Source organism: Octopus sinensis, linkage group LG27, assembly GCF_006345805.1.
Source record: "Octopus sinensis linkage group LG27, ASM634580v1, whole genome shotgun sequence".
NCBI classification, from domain to species: domain Eukaryota; kingdom Metazoa; phylum Mollusca; class Cephalopoda; order Octopoda; family Octopodidae; genus Octopus; species Octopus sinensis.
Window position 1 is genome coordinate 17,226,535 of NC_043023.1, and position 6,323 is coordinate 17,232,857.

Here is a 6,323-nt window from a genome sequence, read left to right on the forward strand (position 1 = left end):
TATTTTTTACGATTTTTTCACTGCTATGTCGCCACTTTTCGGTGTATTTCAACCAGAAAAATGTTCACTTGAAGAAAATAACAAGCTACATAATGCAAAAGTTTTACTTTTCAAAAATTCCAATTCTAAAGGGTAGAAACAAACCCGAGCAACGCCGGGCGATACTGCTTGTGTAATATAATAATGTATGCCGTACATTATTTTATTACTCTTTTACGCTTTTACTATTTTACTTGTTTCCGTCATTTGACTGCAGCCATGCTGGAGCACAGCCTTTAGTCGAGCAAATCGACCTTAGGACTTATTCTTTGTAAGCCTAGTACTTATTCTATCGTTCTCTTTTGCCAAACCGTTAAGTTACGGGGACGTAAACACACCAGCATCGGTTGTGAAGCGATGTTGGGGGGACATACAACCACACAAACACACACACATACACATACACACACACACACACACATACATACACACACACACACACACACACATATATATATATATATACATATATACGACGGGCTTCTTTCAGTTTTCGTCTACCAAATCCACTCACGAGGCTTTGGTCGGCCCGTGGCTATAGTAGAAGATAATTGCCCAAGGTGCCATGCAGTGGGACTGAACCCGGAACAATGTGGTAGGTAAGCAAGCTAATCACCTCACAGCTATATATATATATATATAAACGTACAGAGGGAGACAGGTAGATAGACATATAGACAGACAGACAGACGGATAGATAGATAGATAGATAGATAGATAGATAGATAGATAGATAGATAGATAGATAGATAGATAGGTACGTAGGTAGATAGATAGATAGATAGATAGATAGATAGATAGATAGATAGATAGGTAGGTAGGTAGGTAGGTAGGTAGGTAGGTAGGTAGATGGATAGATAGATAGATATGTAGGTGGTAGGTAGGTAGGTAGGTAGGTAGGTAGGTAGGTAGATGGATAGATAGACAGACAGACAGATAGATAGATAGATAGATAGATAGATAGATAGATAGATAGATAGATAGATAGATAGATAGATAGATACGTAGGTAGGTAGATATGTGCGCGCGTGTGTCTGAGACGGGTTTCTTTCAGTTTTCGTCAATCATACATACATTCGCAAGGGTTTTGTCGGCTCAGTTTTAAACTAAATTGCCCCTGCGGCTGGTGCCACGCAGTGGGACAGAACCCGGAACTATGTGGTTGGAAAGCAAACCTCTTATTGTACAGGAACACCTGCACCTAAAATCAGTGCCATTCCTGTGACGGGAATGGAACCCGTGACGCTTGGATAACAGCCAGGAATCCTAACTTCTATATCCTTAAATATTACTCATTATCTGAAATATAACTATTTTTACACTGGTAGAAAATCAGGATTTTTCTTAAGCAAAGATATAAGATTGATTCGATGTTACTTAAGCTTCGTTTTCTCATTTCGTTGATAACGAAAGTGAAAGTCGAATAGAGAATACGTAGTGGAATTTTAATTCGAGAGAGGCTCATTGATTCTCTCATTCACAGCTCTTTGTCTAAAAATGATTTCTTTTATAGACGTAAGAAACATACGAGACACATAGACGTAGTACAATATCCGCCAAATGGGATTCTAAAGAGAATGTAAAGATACGTGACTGAATACTAAAGATATTTTATCAGTCGATTCATGATTTCTACAAATCCATCCATGTCCTTTCCGTTCTCTGTGGAAATGAGAAATAATAACTGTAAACCGAATGTAACGAAAGCACAAGTCAGTTACAGTATTCTAGATTATAGAATTATAAAATTAATTCCAGTAATAATCTCTTTTTGTTGATTCATATTGTATGCCTCTTGTATGAATAAAATACTTACTCTATCAGGTCTAGTCAGAATCCAGACCTGATAGAGAAAAACTGGAGTAAGTTTTGAATTTAACAGGCAAAATCATTTGGAATTCATTGAAATATTCCAGGCACCAGACAAGAAAAAATTTGCCCAGTGTTATTTATTTTAATATTCAACAGCTCGCTAATCACTATCCCAAGACTTTTACCCTATTTTCATATCTATTTCTTTATTTTAAATCTGTCTATCTACATTAAATCCTAAATAACGGCAGAATTCGAAATCAGAACGTTAAGTTTCAAGACAGAATCGATCCATGATTTCCAGAAATCCATCTTCGTCCTTTCCATTCTCATTGGAAGTGGAAAATGAAAATGGTAAACCGAATGTAATAAAAGCACAAGTCAGCTACAGTATTTTATATCATAGAATTATAAAAACAATTTCAGTAATTATCTCTCTTTTCATTCTTAATATTATTAATTCACTTACCTTTAAGGTTCATGACTGTTTCAGGGTTGTTAAGTAAACTTGACTTTTAGTTGCAAAATCGACCAACAAGACGTGTCTCACTGCAAACAATAAGCTTCTGCCTTTTAATGTTCCCTTTTCCTAGTCTCGATAAACAAGCTTTCTTTTATTTATTCCTGTTCTCTTCGTTCTGATAATTTAAGAATAAATTCAGGATATTTCACAGTTGATCTCTTTTTGCATTGGCTTCTAAAAGACAATGTCTTTAAAACAATCTCTCCCGAGTTCTTCCACTCTTATAAAATCGATGGCTAACTTGAACTTTTTTTTTCTCCTACTCCAGAAGTCGTCGCGAGGTAATTTCACTTTTCGTTAAATAAGTTCTTAAATTCCAGGTCTTATATTCGTTTGTCTTTCTCTCCAGAATGCTTTGCTCTTCAGAAGGTAAGTAAATTATCAGTTTTACCCGTAGCTTTGTTAGGTTATCAACAGCAACTGTTTCTATCCATCGATCTTAGCAAATAAATCGCATGAAACAAGTCGACTGCGTTTGTATGCATGGTGAGCGAAACGATTTTATTTTAACTTGGCAATATAGCGATGGCTTTAAATTTTTCATTATGCACTAGATAAATTACACTTAATGCCCTCGAAAAAAACTGTGGTCAATGAGTACAGGACGAGAATCCAAATCTTATTGAAATGAAGCCATGCTTTGGATTGTATTTCGATTTAAGGTAAAAGTTGATGATGTTCACCTAGAAAGGAATGAATGCTACGAATTCCTCTTTGAATTAGGAAACAAAATTCTTTCAATATTTAGTGTAATCCAGCGTTGTGAGTTCGGATTTGGCCAAGATTACATTCACTGTTAATGCCAGATTTGACATCGACTGAAACAAGTACAAGAGTACAAGATATATGTGTGTATGTGTATGTGTGTGTGTGTGTGTATAAATGAATATATAAGTATACGTCTGTCTTCTTTTTACTTATGTAAACTATGGTTATTTAAGCGCGTAAAAATATTCATACTACATTACCTTTTGAGAAAATAAAAAAAATATTTACTTCTAACAAATAAATCAATATACTGTTGATTAACCTCTAGTTTTCTTTCACAAACAGAAGCTAGGGGTTATCAATATTTCCCTTTGTAAAGCGTCGTGCTGTCTGAATCGTTGCCGCGCACGTGCAAAATTGTCAGCGGCATTACATCTGCCTAAAGTTCTGAGTTCAATTACACCACGGTCAGCTTTATCTTTTATCTTATCGGGGGTCGATAAAATAAGCAGCACCACTTGAACACTAGTATCGATGTAATCGACTTAAACCTCCACTGAAATTGCTGTCTTTGTGCCACAAGTTGAATAAAATTATTGAATTGGTTTTTGTCTCAACGTATCAAAGAGTCACCGGATATTTCTTGTTTGAACTTGTAACTTCTGTTAAATCAATCAGCCTTTACAATTATTCACTCTTAATATTCACTTTACTGGAGAGCGTCGTAGCTAGGCTTTAAAAGGGCGCATTTGTTTGTGGAGGCGCAATGGCCCAGTGGTTAGGGCAGCGGAGTCGCGGTCAGACGATCGCGGTTTCGATTCCCAGACCGAGCTTTGTATGTGTTTATTGAGCGAAAACACATAAAAGCTCCACGAGGCTCCGGCAGTGGGTGGTGGCGACCCCTGTTGTACTCTTTCGTCACAACTTTCTCCCACTCTCTCTTCCTGTTTCTTGAGTAACGCTGCGATGGACTGGCGTCCCGTCCAGCTGAGGGGAACACATACGCCATAGAAACCGGGAAACCGGGCCCATGAGCCTGGCTAGGGTTGAAAAGTGCGAAGAAAGAAGAAAAGACATATAGGAAAACAAAACATCAGAACACAGGACCTGGCGTCAGTCCTGCTTCTCCTCAGCTCAAAGATTTGAGCATGTCGACTACAACATCGGGGCCAACATCGTGCATGCATGAAGGCATGGTTGGCAAAATGCTGCTCCTCTAAATGGAAACCCTATCATTGTGGTTTCGTGGCACGAAGCAAAGCAGGCCTTTTACTCGTTTCAGTCACAATGCGATTCGCATTGTTTTAGCCTCCGACTTCCTGAGAATGGCTGGGCACAGGTACCCGGTGATACTCGAGGGGACGCCCCCCAAGTGTCACCTGTGCCTGAAGCCCGACATATCAAGAGGAATTGTCCCGGGGCCGTGGTGGTGCCCCGGAGCATGAAGGGGAAAAGGCGCCGCCGCCCCCTCATTGGAGGGGGAGACGGTGGACGTCGTGGAGGAGGTTGCCTCCACGACGAAAGAAAGAGACAGGCGAGCAACAATGGCTGCTCGCCAAAGAACGCTCAGGTGGCGGAGCGGATAGCGATCCCCCGTGTCTGGTGACGGAGTCCCTGGGTCAGTAGTCTCCCCAAAAGAAGGAGGAGAAAAAGAAAGAAGGTCGGGCGGCTGATATCCATGAGCCGCAGACGTTGGCGGAACTGTGCCCCCAACGAAAGAACTGAACGTATTGGTCCTCTTCTATAGAGGAGGAGAAATTGGAAAAAAATGATGGAAGAGTAGTACCACAAGGGAGCTCCTTTAGCCTTCACACAGGACCCCCGAATGGCCTCCGCAGATAGCTGTGGAGGCCGTGGCGTTCGACGTGACGCTTGGGCTAAAGGAGCTCAATGAAGATTATAGCTTGGTCCCGGCGACGCGAACTCGGAACTTGATTACGTTCTGAGGGAGGTGTATGATGGTGGAGGCGCGGGCACAAGCTATTTCGAGGACGATATGTAATTATTGAACTGTTAGTATCAATAATGGACTGCTAAGTCCAAAAATTGGAAAATTGAAGGAGGTTTAATAGCTCGTTTTGCATTTTTATTAATAATAGACTGCTAAGTCCAAAAATTGGAAAAATTGTAAGAGGTTTAATACCTCGTTTTGTGTTTATCTTTAAAAAGAACAATGTTTTAGAGAAGCGAAAGTCGGCGGGCGCTTTTTGTCTTCTCCCATCATTATCATCTGTCTTTCATTATCATTCACTTCATTAATGTCCTCGTCCAGCCCGCAAAGCTAACTTAATTTGTGTACTGCCTTTATGGCAAATGTTTTGAAATAAAGTAGCTTCCTAACCAACCACATGGTTCCTGGTTCACTCCCACTGCGTGGCACCTTGGGCAAGTGTCTTCTACTATAGCCTCGGGCCGACCAAAGCCTTGTGAGTGGATTTGGTAGACGGAAATTGAAAGAATCCCGTAATATATATATATATATATATATATATATATATATATATATATATGTGTGTGTGTGTGTATGTGTGTGTGTGTGTATGTTCGTGTATTTGTGTTTGTCACCCTAGTATTGCTTGAGAACCGATGCTGGTGTGTATATATCCCCGTCACTTAGCGGTTCAGCAAAAGATACCAGTAGATTAAGTACTGGGCTTACAAAGAATAAGTCCCGGGGTAGAATTGCGCGATTAAAGGCGGTGCTCCAGCAGGGCCGCATTCAACTGACTGAAACAAGTAAAAGAGTAAAAGAAAGTTGTAAACAATCACTACAATCGACAATGTCCAGCAATGAATAGGTTAAAAGATATATTGTTCGTGATTTCGCTTCATGTATTATAAACAAAGCCAATAAGGCCACAACACGATGGTCACGCTCAATACACCACGCATACGCTAACCCACTACATTGATCTTACATGAAACATCACGAGACATGTACGCATAATCAATCGATGACAAAATAAACCAGTCATTGATTTATTATGCACTAGCAGTATCGCCCGGCGTTGCTCGGGTTTGTTTCGACTCTTTAGAATTAGAATTTTTGAAAAGTAAAAGTTTTTCATTCTGTAGCTTGTTATTCTCTTTAAGTGAACATTTTTCTGGTTGAAATACACCGAAAAATGGTGACACAGCAGTCAAAAAATCGTAAAAAATAGGGATTTTCATAGAAAAAAAGCACCTTTTTTATGTAAATAATTTTTGGTGTTAACATGGTCCGATTTGAATTTTTTCTTCT